This window comes from Anas platyrhynchos, chromosome 2, assembly GCF_047663525.1.
Source record: "Anas platyrhynchos isolate ZD024472 breed Pekin duck chromosome 2, IASCAAS_PekinDuck_T2T, whole genome shotgun sequence".
Taxonomy (NCBI): domain Eukaryota; kingdom Metazoa; phylum Chordata; class Aves; order Anseriformes; family Anatidae; genus Anas; species Anas platyrhynchos.
The window spans coordinates 24,725,455-24,745,529 of record NC_092588.1 but is presented as its reverse complement, the minus strand read 5'-3'; the positions used below and the strand labels follow the sequence as shown (position 1 = coordinate 24,745,529).

At 41.0% G+C, this 20,075-nt stretch overlaps 1 long non-coding RNA gene across 1 annotated transcript in view; it reads right to left on the bottom strand.

Moving 5' to 3' along the window:
• Positions 1-1,961: 1,961 nt before the first annotated feature.
• The window catches only part of LOC140001841 (uncharacterized), a 32,155-nt gene continuing 14,041 nt past the window's right edge, over positions 1,962-20,075 (bottom strand). Inside the window, exons 2-4 of the long non-coding RNA XR_011807421.1 lie at positions 4,989-10,022; positions 3,845-3,892; positions 1,962-3,115 (exon numbers count right to left, since the gene is read on the bottom strand). This is a non-coding gene — a long non-coding RNA (uncharacterized lncRNA). The remainder of the gene's footprint in view (positions 3,116-3,844; positions 3,893-4,988; positions 10,023-20,075) is intronic.

The window sequence follows — 20,075 nt, the reverse complement described above, 5'->3', positions numbered from 1 at the left end:
GTCAGACAACAGGGAATGGATGAAAAGTATTCCTATTTGAGCAAAAGAGCATTTCAAAGTTGTAGCATTTACAGAAGGGAAAAAAAAATAAAAAATGTAAGTGAATATTGACAAAATGGCAAACAACATACAAAGATATAAGGCTGCAAAAAGAAAATAATCAGAATTAAACAGAATGCTTTCCTCTAAGCTACTACAGATACAAGGACATTTGAACATGCTCATGCTTGTGGTCAGTAGCTCCGTGCAGACTGAGCCCAGGAGCACATTGACAATGACTGCAGCTTAACAAGGAACCTGTCTTCCTGGCCTTTACTGATTGATTTTTGCTCTCTTTCTGTACTTACAGTTCAAAGATGCACCTACCTGACCAGTACCAAATCCAGCGCTTCCCTCTATGGCCTACACAGAGAGGGATTGTTGCAGACACCTGTGGAAGTACCATGTTAATTTAGCATAGATTACTTTGGGATTTTTAGAACCTCATGCAATTCTGGTTATTGGCAAAAAGACATGTCTACTGTACCATACCATAAACCAAGAAATGGGACTATCAGTAGCCAAGCCAGCTCTGAATTAGTCCATATCAGTGTGGCACTGACCACATGGACACAAGAACCTGGAGTGAGACCAGCTCAGGTGTTTCCAGCAATGTAGATACATTTTTTTTTGACCATGAATCTCTTAATCCAGAGAGTGATCCAGAGCAAACTGGGGAGCACAGGGGCAGGCTGCATGCACTGCAATTTTTGCTGCATGAGAGCTCAGTTTTCAAAACACCCAAGTACATTTTACTCAGCTTACTCATCCCATCAGTCATTCAAACAATAAAGTATTTCAAGACTGACCCCTAATTCTCATAGCTAAAATCTACTGAATGATTCTGTTAACTACAACACTTACCAGAATTCAGATAAACATTTTTACACATTTTTAGACATTACACACTACACATTTTTAATGTAGAAATTCCTTCATCAAAAAGTACAACTAGAAAAAAAAAATAATCAGTAAGCCTCAGACTTCTGTCACAGTTTTAGCTAGACAGAGACCCTCGCATCTTTTGTTGGTGGCAAGGACTTTGGGTTTTGTACGTTATGAACAGCTATGCCTGATATACCCAGTTATGCAGCTATTTTGCTGATAGATATGTCACTCATCTAACTTGCTTGAATGACCGAGTGTTTTATTAGGCATATTGGAAGTGAGTGTTTTGAGCTGTGATGATTTTTTAAGGCATGATGAAGGGTCCCATCCACCCTAATCAACTTTGCATAGCCGGGGCTCAACTTCCAGTGTTGTCTTTCATCAGCGCAAGTGTCAGTCACTGGCCAACGCGTTGCCCACAGCCCTCTGCCCTCATTTCTTCATGGCGGGATGCATGTTGTTCTTTCAGGACAATTTCTTTTCGCCTGCTTTCCCAGCTTGCTTAGCCATGACAGGTCTGCCCCGGTTATGGCATTCACCATATGGCTGGGCTTGGCTCCACCCTATCTTTTAATAATCCCATCTCTCTGACCATCCCCCTTGCATTGCTTTCACCAAGGGCATTTCAGAATTCAGCCCCAAACTATCGGTTCTGACTAGCTTACCCATGTTAAATCTGAAAATATTAGCATTCATTTTCCGCTCGATGATAGCCCCTGAAGTGACCTTAGTAGGTTATGTCTCATTTCATATATTTTCCTCTGATGGTAAAATGATCCAGTGTTGATACAGCTACAGCTATTAAGTCACAGCTTGAATTCAGATAAAGGCATTTGGAAACACAATTTTAGAATATCATGTAATTCGTAGGCATTCATTCACTCTCTCTCTTTTTCTGTATGCTTATGTATCAAAATTTCGTGAAAATATTTTTTTTTTTAATCTTCTGCTAAATTTTCCATAAAACTAAAATATGGAAAAAATAAATAAATACAGTTATATACAGAATGGACCACAAACCTCCCACTGTTCTGAGGAACTGATGCAAATCCACTTTACAAATTAAAAATCAAGCTGGCAAAATGTTTGTAAGAATTTTTATATAAATCTTACACATTTTTGAAACTGTTGCAAGGAATAGAGAGAGCACTGCTGATTTATTTTAATCTGTAACAAAGGAGAGCCCTTCAAAGCATGAAAGATATTCAACTATCTTTTATCATGCCAATACTTGCAAATATATTCATTACATTGTAGTATTTTAATTATTATTTTTAAATATTGTTGGTTGTGTGTTTAACCAGAATATATTTTGTTATGTAAGGGTATTTCTCTACATGCTGGGGATGACATGGGATTGTCCCTACAGTATTGAGCCCCATCATGAGGCCAAGAACCTTTCTACCACACCATTTTGAAAGAATTGCTAACAGTCATATTTAGGCATATACAACAATATAGTTTTAACTACCTGTGTACGTGGCATTTTCCATAAGGCCTCATACAGCACACAGAATGAATGGTGATTATCATACAAGCTGCTGTTCACTATTTCTTTCTCGTCTCTAATGTGGCCAATATTTTGTGCCTTGCGAAACAAGAAGACAAGGAAAGGCTCTCTTCCTTGTGAGCATTGCCAGAGTACTGATCACTTTAATAACTGTCTAAGTGATAAAGCTAGAAAGGCAAGAACAGAATATCTTGTAGATATGGAAGGACAGAGAGGATCTTACACGTGTGTGCTGGCAGGAGAATGAGTTACATGTGGATTAAACAGCCTCCATTGATTTAGGGTGCCACATTTGTTACTTCTAAGACCAAGTTCATACCCATTCTATATCAAAACCCAGCTACTGTCTGAAGCTGGTCCGTAGGATGGCATTTCTAGCTCTTCTTCTCCTCTTCCCACCTCTCTTCTTTCCGTCCTAGGAAGAGGCAGCACTGCTGGAAGGGCTGGGATGAGGCAGGGGGACACAAGGCAAAAAATGGAATGGCAGCTTTGTCCTGGGACATTTGGGGTGCCAAGTTCACTGCTAGGCAGAAGGCTGGTGGCTCACAGATTTCCCACAGGTACAGTCAGGGGATGTTGGGAAGAGTAGGTAAAACTAATTGCCCTTCAGTTATACAAAGAAGAGGTGCCAGGAGTTCTGGAGGGTCCTTTTCTCTCTTGTGGGTAGTGGTAGGCAGCCTGAAGGGTCAGTTGGAAGAGGAAAAAAAATCAATTAACTACTCAAATCTATCTGAACAGGAGCATCATCAGCACAGGTCAAAGCTAGGAGCCATTTCCCTACCAGCTGCCAGACCTAAACATGGAAATTTTGAGTATTTAAATGACATAATTGTAAAAAGCTTCAATGCCAACCAAACATCTCTTTCTCTCTTTGTTCTTAAAAAATCACTGAGCTTTTTCTGCTGGGTGAGACTTTTTCTCTGAAACTTTTCTTAATAAAAGACTCTCTTTTAACTCTTACATCCTCTTTTAAGTGACAGAAAAACACTCCACTATGGCAGCATTTGAAGTCTGGCATAGTTAAAGTAAAAAGAAAAAAAAAGATTATTTAATGGATAATATAAAGGCCCTGAAATAGGCGCATTTCTGTACAGACAGCTACAGATGTATATATACAGATAGTGAACCAGAAGTATGGTTCACTATACTGTGTATCTTATTGTACAACAATAAGATAGCCATATTCAATATAACTTCATATTTATAATATAACAATAAAATACTAAAAGAACCTGTATAAGAATCATATGCTTTTTATCTGGCACCATTTGACTGCAAGTGTTTCTGTTCTGGTTTACTGCATATCAGCTAATCGCATAATTCGGCTGGATGCATACTAAATTGAAGTCCAAATGCTGTTCACTACAGTGTACTCCCTCTGGATAAATGAACAGTCAGTATACCCACCGGACTGCATTCCTTCACCACTCCTTCGTAAGCAGCTGCCAGTATTTGCTGTAAAATATAGGACAAAATATGTAATTGCTACATATAAAAACTGTGGCTTTGCTACATTAAAATCTTCACTGCAGTTGCTAAGAGGAATGTGCAAATCATTAGGACACGATGAGGAAGCAGGGAAATGTTCAGTCCTCGCCTTGGCAGCCTCAGTAAGGGCACAGATTGCTCCAGGAGCACGGACAGCAATGGCAGCAGAGCATGCACCTCCTTCATCCAGAGCATACCACGACTCTAAGGAAGTCCTGAGACTGCATTGACAGAATATTGCACCTGGAAATCCTTTCCTAGCTTGTGCACATTCAGCAGATGAGACAAACCAAAGCAAAGTGAGTTAAGAGAAGTAGCAGCTTTACCCCACATGCCTCCCACCCTGACATTGCCCAGGCTGCCCTTGCTTTTCAAAACAGCAAGCAGCAGCCAAAACAACATTTTTGTTTGTTTATTCGTTTGTTTTTGAGGAAAACCATACCCAACTGCTTTGTGAGGCAAGGCTTTCCTTCTCGCTTTTTGCAGGCAGCGCAGGGATGGGGAGGTGGTGGTAGACGAGGGCAAGCTAGGCAGAGGGATGCTGTGGGTGAAGGGGAAATACTTGCATGCAGAGCAGCATACAAGCAAGGTGTGCACATGCAATGGGAGGGAGTCCTTGCCTGTTGAACTCCTGGCCTTCAAAAAGCACTTCTGGCTGAGGCCATGGGCTTCAGCATTGAGTCTTCCACCTCTCTGGGGATGCCTTGCGGCAAAACTGGCTGCTTCAGCATCCTTAACAGCAGCATGAAAGTCTGAGCAACTGCTCATAATGGTCCCCTTCTGGCCTGAAACCTGATGAAGCCTTTGCAATTCTGTCTTTCTCAGCGGAGAGCAGAAACCATGCTCCCGGTTTTGAATCTTTCCATTATTTTTACTTTTTCTTTGCTCCTCTGAACGACTGGTGTTTTGGTTTCATTTTTCCCCCTTGCCTTGCCTTGCCTTGTCTTCCCTTGTTTTTTTTTGTTTTTTTTTGTTTTGCCTTGCCCTGCCTCGCCTTGCATGCTGAGGATACACCATTCTTGGGGCCAGATTTGAGAAATCTGGAGCCCAAAGTTTTGCATACCAGAAGCCCTGGAGGGTTGAGGCCTGAAGGTCCCCCTTTGCACCATGCATTAGTCCCGTTGATTGCTCTTCCTCTCTTCCTGCCCAAGCAGGGCTAGGTCTTCCTGGAAATTGCCCAAGGAGCGCTGAAAACTGGCTTGAAAACATGACAGTTAATACAAATACCAATAATTTAAGGAGATGTGCTAGAGGTCAGTTATTTTATCTTACTCTTTGCTTGCTATCAGCACATCAAACCTAAATGTAGACACCAGAAGCCACTCTCCGTATCTCAGGCTGCTAACAGGTTCCAGCGAGGAAAAGGAGGGACATCACATGAGATTGCCACAGAGGAGATCCTTGTCACTGAGGCCAGGAGCATGGCAGGACCTAGAAAAGGGGTTATGCACTTCCATGGAAAATGGAAGTACCCACACTGACATTAGATAAGACAAAAAGCATAAAGAGAGAGAAAGAAAATCTCGTGCTGCATTGTTCACATCTCCATGGTTCTACACCAGCAATTAAGGAAATGAGATACCTGGTAGGAAAGCTTGTTAATATTGTGAGATTTGAAGGAATATCAGTGACCACTTTTAAAAAAAAATCAGGTGGAAGTTATGACTTGTCCTGGCAAAGATAAGGGACATCTTAATAGTCTCCCACTGAACATTACCGATGAACCACTTACGTAAATTCTGCAGAAAAAGATATGGGAAAATTTGGGACAAAATATCAAATATAATTTGTACAACTGTAAGTTACTCATGCATAACTTTGAAATGAGAAAAAATATTGTATTTGTCAAATATTTGTTTTAGGTAAGCAAATTGTATTCTGCTATAAAACTCCAATGACATTTTTCGGCTGTAGCGCAATCTTAAAAAGCACTCACATTTAAAACTGTATTAAAATAACAAAAGTGACCAGGAAAATCCAGCCAGGAATTCTGTTGTAATTTTAATGCAACTGTATTATATATCTTACGTATTTCACAACATGCAACCTTAATTCTGCAAAGAGCTAAGCATGTGTTTAAATTTATACATTTTGAGTTTTAATGAGAACTCATAGAGTGTAAAGTTAAGCACACAGAAAATCAGATTAGGAGTTAGTGTTAACACTGCAAGTGGTACATTCAAACACTGGAGGGAGAAAAAAAAAAGAATATGTACTGTAGATGAGAGAAATTTGATGAATTAACTTTAAACTTCCAATGATTTTTTATTTTTTAGAACACAGTCTTCAACCCCAGAGTTGCAGTAATGCTATACTTCTTCACTTTATTTCCTCCATATTCAAGTACAGTTTTTGGATACGATCACTTCATATAGTCAGTGTCTTTTTTGAGAAAGCATATTCTTAAATGAGTCTGTTGCTAGATCTTATTTTTCATACTAGTGCATTACCTCACCTTTGTAAGACTCCAGGTTATCTGATCACTGTTCCCAAAGCAATCCTTTATTCTATCATTGATTTTCCTATTATAAGGGTGTGTTTTTTTAATTAATTGACTTCATAGTAAAGAGGAGATGGCTGGGGTTTAACAGAGGTGAATATTTCACAGGGCCATGAGTCATATCATATGTTAAGCAGCATGGGCTATGAGAAAGAAATGCAGCCTTCCCCAGTCAGCAGATCTAGGGTGTAACTCCAGCGTTTCATTGATCTTGCTCTTCTGCATGTTCCATGTAAAATCACTTTCAGATTTATTCAATCTTTACACAGTTGTTTTTTTCTTTATGATCTTTAAAAAATATACAACTTCTGCATCTTGCAACATACCAACCTGACACACTCCATTGGCTTTGAAGAAAGCAGAAACAATTTATGATTATTATTATTTAAGACACCTTCTCACAAAAAGTAACTAATTTGTTCTGGCAGAACTTCTCTTATGTGCTAATTTATAACAGTAAAGGGAATAACTCCAGTTCAGCATGACAACTGAGTGGGAGTGGAGGCTCGCAAGGATCTTCTCCACCCATTCCCCTTCAGGTTGCTTGTTGTCCCATCGGTGCCCCAGGATCGTCCCATATGTAATGCTTACAAAGACCTTCAATGCCACAGATGAGAGTCATGACCTCAGCCACCATCTCTTGTGGTTACCTCATTAGTCCAACTACATGAGCCTCCTTGAGGAACATTTCTCAAAGGTGTAACCTCTTGGATGTATGTTTTAAGACATTTTAATCCAGCAGCAGTATGAGTTAGTGGTGCATGTAGCCAATGCATTTTTTCCTCCTGTGTCCACAGTCTAGTAGGATAGAAGGAGGAGGCTGTGCACCTTCAGGGCTGTTGCAGCTCTGGGAGAGCGTTGCTTTGAGAAACTCAAGTGTCACAAGTGGTACAAGTGAAACTCAACTCTCACAAGTGTTCAACAATTTTCTTTGCATAGAGAATGGAAGAGTAGCATGGAGGAGAAGAAGAACATGGCAGTGTGTGAGCAGCGCCAGAACCACATTTTTCCAGTCACCTGCATGTGCCATCACCTTTTCCTTGCCCGTGCCTCAGGTCCCATCTCACACCACCACCAGCACAACTGCTCTCCACCACACAGGGCTACAGCATCGCTGCCTGTGGGCTCTCACCCTTTATGTATGTGGTGTCCTTTGTCATCTGAACTTCTTGAAAATGCCCTGTCCTGGGACACCTTCCTATTTCAGTTCAGTCACAAGCAGCTGTGGCAGATACACCATTTCTCCAATGTTTCAGCCACACAGCAAGGTGTGGTGGAACAGGAGGGAAGAAACAAGACCTTGCTGCAGCCTCATGGGCCACACCAGGACTTCACTCTGCTGGGTAAATAACAAGCAAAAATAATGTTAAACATGTCACATTTTCTTGGTGAAATATATATATACATTGGTCTTAAGGAGGTAATGCTGATCTTACTAACAGAGGTGTGATCTCAAAGCTCGTTTCTGCCTTTTCACTGTGTGTAATAATTCAGTTCATCCATTTATCCCTTTAACATAACATTTAGGTTAAGCAGAAGGCCTAAGGGGAACATGTTATTACTTGCCTGTTTTTTATTTTTCTTTGATGTCCTCAATTCTATTCTCATTCATGTATTGGGGTGCACAGCAAATGAACCTTGAGCATTTATTTTATTTACTAATTTTGCTTACTAGCATTATCAAAAGAGTGGAGCAGCTGCGAGCTTCACAGATTGAGCATACATCTGAACATTTAACGGCCCCAGTTTATCCTGGCTTCAAGGCATCGCAATATAATATTCACTGACATGAAAGCTGAAGAAAGGATGTCATGGGAAGTCTGAGCATCACGCTGCGAGAGGGTATGTACTGTGAGACCCTCACTCCATTGGCTTCTAATAGGCTAAGTATTGATATGCAAATGGGAGAGAAGCTTGTGTGTGGCCTTTTAATGCAGTCGCTAAACATCAGTTCAGGGGGAAAAAAAAATACTAAGGCCTCTCCTTGTATATTTCTAACTACAGGTGCATGAAAACCAAAATGGATGGATTTTCTGTCAATTGCTTTGAAAGCAAATGAGACCACTTTGAAAAATCACACATAGGACCTGAAAACCTATACATTCTGATCCAGATTTCAAACACCAAGTGCTGAGGTAGTCTGATAAGCAGAAGTGGGTTAATCCATGGGGAAAAAAATAAAATCAGTTCCTTCATTCCTAACATGCCTCCCTGGGAGCAATACATGTGCCTCTGGAAGATTAGGTGCTGGGTTGCCATCCCTGAAAATAGAAAGATGCTCACAAGGTAGCAGAAAGAGAGGCCCAAAGGGCATCACCAAGGAGGCTTTGACTCCTCTGGTTCTGACACACACAGATAATTCCTGTTTCAAGTTCGAAGCAGGGGCAGGGGATGAGAGGAAAGCAGCTGTTAGTTTATCTTGTAAACAAGCCCCAGCGTGCCACCAGATTATGACAGGGCTTCAGGTTGGAGATGGCCCTAGACTGCAAAAAGAATGAAATGTTTAAAAAATTGAATCACTTCTGAGAGCACAGCTAGCCAGCTATTTCAGGCCTGCTCAGACAGTGGTACCGGCCTGAAAGCCCTGAGGTAGCAAGGAGGCTGGAAGCCATGGTCCCCATAGCTAGGAGGGCACGTGTGGTCCAGCCACTGGAGAAGAAGATAGCCCCAAAACTCCTTACTGTGCTCTCAGTTATCCTGAAGGAAAGCCACAGATGCACTTTGGAGTTTATAAGAGGTTTGTGGATCATACACAGCATTTAATTGAAGGATCGATGGCCAAAGGGTGCCCTGGTGAACATGGCTTCTACACCAGGCCCTTTGTGCCCCACATGGCAGGACTCCACTCCCATATGTCAATGCCATCAGCAGATGTCAGCCCCAGCTGCCCACACCGGCAGCCAGAGCTACCACGAGCAGCCTTCGCTTCTTCCCCTTGCCTCCGGGCTGGTCTGTGTGGGAGTTTGTAGCAGCGCAAGATAAGATGCTATATTTACATTCCTGTAAGGCCCTCACAGATTCACATTCCAGAACGAGCATTTTTTTTTCAGCTTAACTTTGGAAGCAGCTGAAGCTGAGCAAAAAAAATAATAAAATAAAGAGCCACTCTTTATTCCCTAACAAGCGTGTCCCACCTCAGCACGGCTGCCGGGCTGTCATTCACCGCCGGGATTTCCCACGTGAAAACAAGGAGGCGCAGCACGGCGCCTTCAGAGGGCCACGTGCCAGCCACTACCGTCCCCACAGAGCTGTGATATCAGCTGTGGAGATGCTCTAACACACACCTGCACACACAGACACACACACGCTCACGAAGAAGATAAATCATTTGTATGTCTCCCCATTATAAAACGCTCTTCCTTTTCACCACGACCAGTAGGGAAGCTGCTTAATAATGAAGATTTGAAGACCTGCTCTCATTTCTCTGGATTTTAAATGCTCAGCTCATCCCTGTGCTGTGGGCATCATCTTTTCTGGCGTGGAAGGCTTAGCGGGAGTCCCAGAGAGCCCATTAGCGTTGCTCCTTAATTGGCTCAAGGCTTCGATGCTGATCTCTGCTTGGCACAACCTTCGCTTCCCGCGCATCACTCCAGGTCCCTGCCAGTTCAAAGAATAAAAAATCAGGAGTAAAACCTGACAACGGCACTTAAAATAAAAGCCAGAACTTCCTCAGCCTGGGAAATCGCAGGTAGAAGATGTGCATTTCACAGCCTTCCTGGGAAAAATATTGCTTTCACAAAACTAACAAAGACATCTGATTACTGCTTTTAATTCTGAATTGGTGTCAAAGTGTTTAACCTTTCACTTACCGGTGCACCACCACCTCAATGCTATTTTAAAATGTGATTAAAATGCATGTTCCACCCACCTCCCACCCTTGTTTAACTGTTTAAGGAGGAAAGCAGATGCAGGTGCACGGAGGCATATTTTGCACTCCCAGGCTGCCTGGGGCCACAACTCACAGCAGCAGCAAGGATCCAGCCCCACTTACCTGTGTCAGAACAGGTAATTGCCATAAATCATCCCATGCCCCCCGCTCTCTGCAGCACAGGGAAGATTAATGGCAGCCGACACCAGAGCTGCCAACTTGGAAGATTTCTGTGGCAGAGCAGGGACAGCTATGCGTAAGGAATTGGTGATAAAAAGCTATGCTGGGGCCATAACAAAGTGCTGGAAAGGAGACGAGGTCCCCTTCCATAATTCAGACACATTAAGGTCTGTCTGATTGTGATGACAGGCAGATATTTGACTGGACACACTGGCAGCTATTAAAAAAAATAATAATAATAAAAAGAAAGAAAGAAAGAAAAACAGTAGCTAAAAGCTAATGTCAAAATGTGATGTAGGCCTGTCACATGCCATCAGCCATAATTTTTTGCTATGACCACTTGCTATAAGAAGGGCAAAGGAAACAGTATTGTCACTGGCTGCAAGGGACCAGCCGCCTGTGATGTGTGGGCTTTAGAGGAGGAGGGGACCCCTGTCACCTTCCCTGATGGACATGCAGCTCTTGCCGAGAAAGATTTATCAAATCACTTGTTTGCCTTTGCCTTGGTTAGAAGAAAAACGTCATTAGGGGGTGGAAATGAGGAATACGTTGCACAGAGGTAAGCAGAAGCACCTGCAGTGGGATACTGCATAGACTGAAATGCTTCAAGTAACACATTACCTAGAGCTAAAGGGTCACTATGGGCTTCATAACCAGGCTGGGGAAGGACTGATGGACTGGCAGCATTGTACTAAAAGTTCATTGTGAGCTCTTTAGCAGGAAAAATCCAGCAGGGCAGGCAACAGAAAATCCATGTGCTGCTGAGCAGGCGGGTGTGAGGCTGGTGGCTCTGGCCCTTCACCGCTCCTGTCCTGTTTGCCTCTTGCTCCCCAGCAGCTGTAGCAGCAAGGGGAGAGCCTGCACTGAAACCAGGGAAATTCCAGCTGGTCCCATGTGTGCTGTACATCCTACACACATGCTGGGGAAGTCCAACCTCTGGAGACCAGATACAGCAATCAGACACAGGTTTTGTGGCCAGCTGTGCTCCTCATTCAGTAGAAAGCTGCTCTTTTCCATCCTTCTCCAAGGTGCAGCATGTCCTGGTGTCTGCCCCCCACCCACCAGCCAGACACCCCCTGCCCCTGCTTCCCACCCACACCAGGTTATCCTATTCCCAGCCCTTCACAGCCCCAAAAATCAGCATACCCAGGCACGTGTCTTCATCTAAAATATGAGGTTACACAGAGACATCTCACCATCCCTTCCCCATCAAACTGGGGTCTACAAGATATTCTGTTTTGGGGTTGTTTTCAGCCATGCTTTCTGGGTCTCTCCCCAGTGGCTGGGACCGTGGCTCGGGAGGTGGGTCCTCTCAGACTGATTTCCCAAATACTGAATACGGATGCAAAATTAATATTTATTCTGCACTTTTAATTAAACTTTTTATTTTCCAATTGGAAACTCTCAATTTCTGTGCTCAGACAGGCTGCAGGCTTTTCTTCAATTCAATTCTGCTAACAACCCGCTACTGCCGCTTATTTTCATAATTTACTTTTCACATATAAAGCAAGGTGCAGCTTTCCCAGGACAAATTTCCCCACTCAAAATGCTTCCCTGACTCGAGAGTTAAAAACAACAAGGAAGCTAAAGCAGGGATGAAACGACTCATCTGCTGCTCTTAGAGCCGGTGAGGCTTTCAGTCTTGCCGGTAGCAGATCTCAGATGAGATCTTTGTAGAGTAATGCGGCGGAGGCGCGTGGTGGCTCCGTGTGACAGATCCAAATGCATCCTGTCTGTCCAAAGGGGGCCAGCGGCTCACAACAGCTGTCGAGCTGCTTTGTAAACAAGTGGGGGACATAGCTGTTTAACCTAGAATCATGCATCTGAAAATATGCTCCCCTCTCTAAGGGTTTTGCTGGAAATGCTTCAAAGGGTTCTGTTTTTCCCAGAAAGCTGCATCATGTGGTGTTTATCAACTCCTAGAAAGTACTCGCAGCCTTCTTCCATAGGAGAACAGCACTTTGCAGTTTGACAGTAAAATCACACATGACTTGTTAAGCACAACTTCCTAATGTAGCTCTGTGTCTGCTGCAACAGTCTCCCTGGTGGTAAGAAAAAAATACAGTACATTACACTCGCTATAGCAACTGTTATGGCAATATGCAGATTACATGACCATATCGCTCCCCAGCATCTAAAAAAGAAATATTTATTTTAGCATAGTCGGTACTCTTTTCACAGTCTCTTCTTTCACTGTTCCTTTGTGTTACGCTGTCTTAACTTCATCCCAGATACTGCTTGATGCCAACCATCTTCTTTCTTACACACACCCCTTTGTGTCTGGGGTGACCCTTTGTATTCCTGAGTCATCCACCCTGACCTCTGGATTCTGGTATCTTTATTTCTAAAAAGCACACACAGCCCGTGCTCATGGATCACTTTATCTTACAATAGATACCAATTCACATATGTGTCTCCATTCTCTCCTGTGGTTTATCCTATTCTTCTGCTTTCTTACACCTATTATATCTTTTCTTTTTCAGAATGTGCCCTGCTGAAAGATATTTTTCCCCTATCTTTTAATTGTTTATTTATTTTTAACAGAATCTAGAGTAAATTAGGGCTATTGTTGTTACGGAAAAAAAAATAACAAAAATTCCTATCTTCTGCAGATTTTATCTACAAACCTCTGGTTTTCAGGTCATGAACTATTCTTTTGTGATCATCTTTTATTTTCTGTATAAGGATACTATAGGGAAAGATATGTTATTTGAGCTGCAGCTACAGTCTCATTGTAAAATTAGGAATAATGAAGTTCTGATTTGAAGCTCAAGTGTCGAATCATTCTTCTTTAGGTTTAAATTAGATCAGCTAATTGTTTTTCCATCTTCAGAACAGGAGCAATATTGTACATCCTACCTTGCAGGGGTGTGTGAAGTTGAAATAATGACAATGAAGTCATAAGCTAGCCCAGACCCTCAAAATCAATCTTGAAAAATATGTTGCCATGCTCTTTTTCTCATTTGGTATTGTGGTTTAGCCTTTTCTCAGCAAAAAGCTTTGCCAAGACTAGTCTGAAGCCTGCATGCTGTTAAAAGGATATTACACTGAAAAAGGAGTGTAGGTGTGGATGAAGACTGCCAGAAGCATCTCCTATTACCCCAACAAGAGAAAATGGCAGCCAACTTCCATATATCCTGTAGTCTGGAAAATGGTGAAACACCATGACCTTTTTGACAGTCATAAATGCATAAGCAGTAGGTAAAAGCCATGAGTAATGTGGGTTCTGTGCAAAAAGGGCACAGATCACAAGGACTTAGAAAAATAAAATAAAAATAAAAATTAGAAATATATATATATGCACATTTCATTTACTTCATAAATAAAGGAAGCAGGCATGTCACTAGCCTGATATATTTAAGTGGCATTGAGTGTCCAGGCACATAACAGATTTCTTGCATAGGACATACATACAGCTACATTTTTAAAACTCATCGTTTTTATATGCCCTGTGGGAAGAGGCATGGACTGCTTCTTTAAAATCACAGCATAAGATCAAACAGGAGAAAAGGTAGTAAAGATTGGAGTATGTATTTGTACAACAGAGCAAAGAGAAAAGGAGCAGTTTAGGGACCAGGTAGATGTCTTTGTATGAAATACTATATTCAGTTGTAGAACAAATACATTTTTCCCTCTTTATTTCCCGGGCTCATATAAAATACAGCTCTTCAGGCTCTTCATGTGCTGGACAGAAATTCTACTTCATTCACATAAGAAAATTGAAAAACTAGAGGAAAATTTCAGCAGTTTTATTTTTGATGATTTTTGGAAAAATGAAATCATGTTTCTTTCACATTGGTTAAAAAGATAATTTTGACCTGAGGATCTGGGATCTGGGCTGGGCTTTTTTCCTCAATATGTTTATCCATGAAAGAAGAGAAAAATTTTAAGAGTGCTGAAAAATAAATAAATAAATAAATAATTTCAGAAATTTTCTTACTTTTTTTAACTCTTCTTGGAGGGAAGAAAGATTTATTTATTTTTACACATGGTAACTCCATTTTTCTGTCATCCACCCTTGATTTTCCATTTGAAAATTGTGGGATGAGGAGTAAAAGGGAAAGGGAAAGGGAAAGGGAAAGGGAAAGGGAAAGGGAAAGGGAAAGGGAAAGGAAAAGGAAAAGGAAAAGGAAAAGGAAAAGGAAAAGGAAAAGGAAAAGGAAAAGGAAAAGGAAAAGAGAACTAGCAGATGAAAAGAAAACCAGAACTGGTTAATTTTCATTTTTTGGGAGACTAAATTGCTGAAATCTTTGTTGATACATGAAATTAGAAACAATCTTTCATTTTGTATTTTCCAAGAATAAGATAAAATGCACTGATAAAAATGGGTTTTGATACCAATGACATCACATCTTCCAAAACACATTTTTGGACAAAAATTTTTGCTCATTCTATCATAGTCATTGACTCTGACCTTCTACATGTAGATTCAAAGAGATTAATTAAAGGAGAGCAACACTGCTAAATTGTCAGCAGCTGGGGGATGAAAGCAATTCTAGAGAGCAATTCTCCAATGATGCTGTGGATAAGGCAGGACATTTAGTGGCTAAATTATCTCCCTCCTGAATTTAAACAGAGTCTGGTGAAATGGTAGTTTTCCAAAACTCCCTTTATGGTCAAATCCTCTTGATGGTGGTGTGGCTTTATATATATATATATATATATAAAGCAAAAACAAAATATAAAATAAATGGTATAATTAGCATTATATGGTCCAAGTATACAGAAAATATTGTGCACTGGGGATTATACATAAGATGAACTTTATAGTTTTTACATTTCAGTTTTATAATTATTTTTTTCCCTTGTATTTTTCAATATGTTTCCCTGGCATTCAAAGAACGGGAGTAGGGTTCCCCTGTGGTTAATTTAACCCTAGGAAATTCCCCAGTGTATAATCAAAGACTGCACAGTGGCTAACATTTATCTCCTGTTTCAAAACTAATGAAGTTAAGTCTTGCTGGCTAAGACAGTATTTTTAAAAGTCTATTAGACTTAAATATAGTAGCCCAACAGACATCAGTCACGCTACAAAATGCATTTTTTTACCACCTGTCTAAAAGAGGCAGCATAGCTACAGGAAGAACTCATCCATGGGCTTGAACCAGCCTCATTATTGCCAATGAATTAAATTGAAACTGCCAAAAGTCACAGCAGTGAATTCTGGATGTGACAGTCAGACCGTTGTGTGTGACACGGGGGTGAGATGCTGTCCCCAGACTTGGCCTGGCATTTGGTTTCTTTGGAGCTATCTATACAGACTAACCTGCTTCAAAGAGACCTTGAGTTGCAGGCATGAGAAATCTGGATATCTCCGGCAATTAGGACTGCTGAAAACAGTCCTGTTAGGAAATAAATCACTCTTTAAACCTTGCTGCTAACAGGAATGCTATTTGAGGGGACCAGGGTGAGCAAAATGATGTGAACCTCAGCAGCACTGAGAGTAAATTTCTGAGCTCTTATCTTTTGCCAGCTTTTGTGCTCCTCTATGGCTGCCAGGTTATCCTTGCAGAGGAAATAAAAATGGGAAATTCATATACATGCACGGACTCATTCAAATACCTATTCATGCAACTACCCAAACTTTGTATTCTTGTCCTGAGAGCTGTGAGGTGGGAATCACCTGCTCCAGCAAGGAGCAGAACTACAAATGATGGGCCCCACCATACAACCTTCAAGCAGGGCCAAGAAAAATCCTACACCCAACAGGGCAGCTATTGGTTTAGGTACTTCTGACTTCATATTATGTGCATATGCTAGGTTTGCAAATATGATAGAGACCACTGAAAATAAGAAAGTAACTAATAAGAAAGTAACTACAGTTAATTTTAATTGAATGAGCAAAACACATTAGTAATATCCCTCCTTTAAAAACAAACACACACAAAAAAAATCATTCTCGAAGCCCTTGGAGGAACATCTGGTGGTGGTGCTAGGCACTGTTCTTTACTTCAATATAGTCCTATAGACTTGTATCAAAAGTGACACCTCTTTAAACAACCTTACTTTTATTTTTACTGTCATTATTTTAAAACCCTGCATAAAGCAAATAGAAATAAAAAGTTGTTTTCAGCTATTGTTCAGAACTGCAGTCAGCTCCTTTGTATACTCTATTTTAATTGGTTAAATAATCACAAATGAACTGATTAACCTTAAATTATGCAAAGAACCAAAATAAGAGGTACTTGACAATTCTCAATATTAGTTCTCAGCCAGCTTCTTTGGGGAAGGATGAGTTTTTCCTGTGTTAATGCGTTTCTTCCATCCTGCCCACTTCTGCTGCTGTTTTCTCCAATGTCATCAGTAATTGGATTAAACCCTGACAGATCACTGTAGTTCATTAAAGGTGGGAGGAAACAGCACATACTAGGGCAAAACAACCCCTGCCCTAACTCTAGCAAACCACACATGGCATTATTGCAGATGAATTTAGTTCACTCTGTCTTAATATAGTTAGTGACCCTTCCACCCCACCTAACGGCAGAGTCATTGCATTTTTTTTCTACCCAGGGTCTTTATGACTGGGGAGACAATATCTTAATCTTGCCTTTACCCGCTGCTAAGGCAACTGAAGTCTAACAAAACCAAGTGAGCAGTCAGGGTCAAAGCAAGTGAATCACAAAATGATCTGAAATTAAACTGAGGAGCAAGTAGCTCTTAGTGCATACTTTCCTGGTTTTCTTCTGTACTGTCAATTTATATAAGGGATTGTTTGCAGTGGCTGGATTTAATGCAAAGATTAGAAAGATTTCCAGGTATGGTTGGAGCAAATTATATCCAAGCAGGGCTTTGGTGGGGCTTTTCTGAAGGTTTGTTGTTGTTGCTGTTAGTTGGTTGCTATAGTTTCTTCAGATGCTCTGTTGGTATAGCATTTATCAAAAAAAAAAATAATAATCGCATTTATTACAGTTATTCATTACGGTATTAAGGGCTGGAGAACACAGCAGTATTAGTGGCTTTTTAAAGCTCTTGAACTGATTTTCAAGATTAAATCTGTAAACAACACAGTTCTCAGTGGAAATAAACAGCTGGTACCAAGAGGAACACCTGGCTACAGGTACAGGGTTGAGGCACTGCAGGAACCACACAGCTATCTTTTGCCTTGTTTTCCCCAAAGTTCCTGAGTAGAGGGAGCTGCACACAGCAAAGAACTGCCATGGGAAGGCCACAAGTGGGAAGGTCCAAGGAGCCCTGCAGCAAAGCCAAGGAGATGGGTGCCTGGCTATGGCCAGGGGGATGATGAAAGATGTCAAGGTAGAGGGGTGTCCTGATGTCTCCCAAAACTGAGCCCCCATTCCAGAGCTCAAGTACACCCAGAACTCAATCTTCCCAGCCTAGGGTCCCTGACCTCTTCTCCTCAGATCCTCAGTTGCCCACAGTACAGCCACACACATGCTGGCTGTGTCTCCATTTGAAGTCTCTTCTCCCTGTCTACAACCAGTCACGGGCAAATTCATCATCCAGTGGCCATGTCAGCCAGCTGAAACCACTACACATTTGGCTTTTCCTGCAAGAAAATGTCTCAGCAGGGTTTTTTGCTTGTTCATTTGTTTTCTTGCTGGTTTATTGAAATGATTTCAAAAAACACAATGATCAAAAATCCACCTAAACGAAAGCTTGGGAGCAAACAGAGAGGACACAACATATGTGGGACATGAGGAGAGGAAAGAAAGAGGATGCACAATAGCCTAAGCCTGGGGTACTCCATACTATGCTTTAATACAGATCCAGAGTGAATATCAAGCCAGTCCAGAAGACAAAGAAGAAAAATCTCAGTGTAAGCAAGGACCTACACCTTCCCCACATGTTCTCTGTAGGAAAACAACAGGCTGGGTTGTAAGGATTTAAGAACTGCACTTGTTTGCTGCAGGAGAGTACTTGGCACAGAAATAAATGGGAGGCTTAGTTTGCTTTGGGGAGAGTTGTGCTGTATTTGATTTATTCCAAATTTATGACTTTCACAGAGACAGTTGCTAAGGGACACTAGTGCAGGAAAGGACAGAGGAGCCAATGACAAGTTTTATCACTTTTTAAAATAAAATAATTCAATTGATGTTGTTTTAGCAGCATTACATTAGTGTACACCACAACAGGTGAGTTTCAGCATAAGCAGCACCTGTCTCTCCAGTTATTCTTTTACATTTTTAAATGTAGCCTTTTCACACCTTACATTGCACCTGGGCAATAGTTTGTTCAAATCAATCTGCTTCCATCATCACCAATCTATTTCCAGAGACTAACTATTTACAACCCTTCTGGTCCTGTAGTCATTTGAAAATCTACAGAGCAAGGTTTTCTGGAAGTATTTTATCCATACATTGCTGTAGGGCTTTAATTGCATCAAAACAGGTGTTATCCATGGATGTGTCTTTCCCCTCACCCCAAATAATTTAACTGCATTAAAAAGCCCAGATTTCCATATTGCACTGTGCAGTTTTTAAAACGATAAGTCTGAACCTGGAAGCTGAACAGAGTGTGAACTGCAATTTTTTGGATCCACAAACTAATAAATTAACATAACAGGAACTAAAGGAGAAACCTGATTACATGAAATTGCCAGCCAGATGCCAAGAATGCTGTCGGAATACTTTATAAATATTTGCTAGTGTTGCACCACTACATGAAAAGTCATTCTTTTTTGTAGTTTTTCTAATTTTCTGGAAACTCTGTGGTGCCTTCTTGGTGCAAAATTCTAAAGCAGACATGCCAAGGGCAAACAAAGGCTCCAAAGATTGGTTCTTGTGCCAGATTCCTCCAGAGGCCAAGCACCATGTGCCAATGCAGTGATGTGGGCACATCAGCTGGAGTTTCCCCAAAGCTTGTGAACAGATCTGGCTGAAATCTTCCAGGCAAGTAATTTACTGGCTTAAAAATGTCAGATAGGGTCAGTCAAAATATGTTTGAAATGTGTTACAAATATGGTTGCAGTTTAGGTTCAAAAAGTTGGAATATATTGAAGTATTGTAGGATGTCATCTTCTCAATGAAAAATTTCAGCAGCAGTATCCCAGGGCTATGAGAGACCAGTCACTGCTTCCTTTCTTCTTTTCTCTTTTTGGCTTTTTTTTTTTTATTTTTAATTTTCCCTGATTAATGAAATGGCCAAGGGCTTTTCCAGTTAAGTAAAATGTTTTCTCCAAGCCAAAATTATTATTCTTCCTCGCATTTCCTGTTTCCTCTTCCAATCTGAAAAAAAGTTATGTACATGCTATGTACAGGCTCTACTCACGCCCTGTGAATGTGAGTTTCCTTTTCTCAGGAAATTCTAAAAAAAATAAATAATAATAATTAAATAAAATAAATAATAAAAAAAAAAGGCCTACACAGCCAGACATTAACCCAGACATTAACCAACTATTCATGGTTTGAATGAGATCCTTGAATTTTCATTTCTTCTGGAAGTATACATAAGTATATCATTCTTTAAAGAGAGGAAAGTTGTCAATCAACTTCATAAACTTTCTTTCCATTTAAATACCACTACCTGCTCACATAGGATCATAGAATCATAGAATAACCTGAGTTGGAAGGGACCAACAAGGATCATCGAGTCCAACTCCAGGCACCACAGGTCTACCCAAAAGTTCAGACCATAGGACTGAG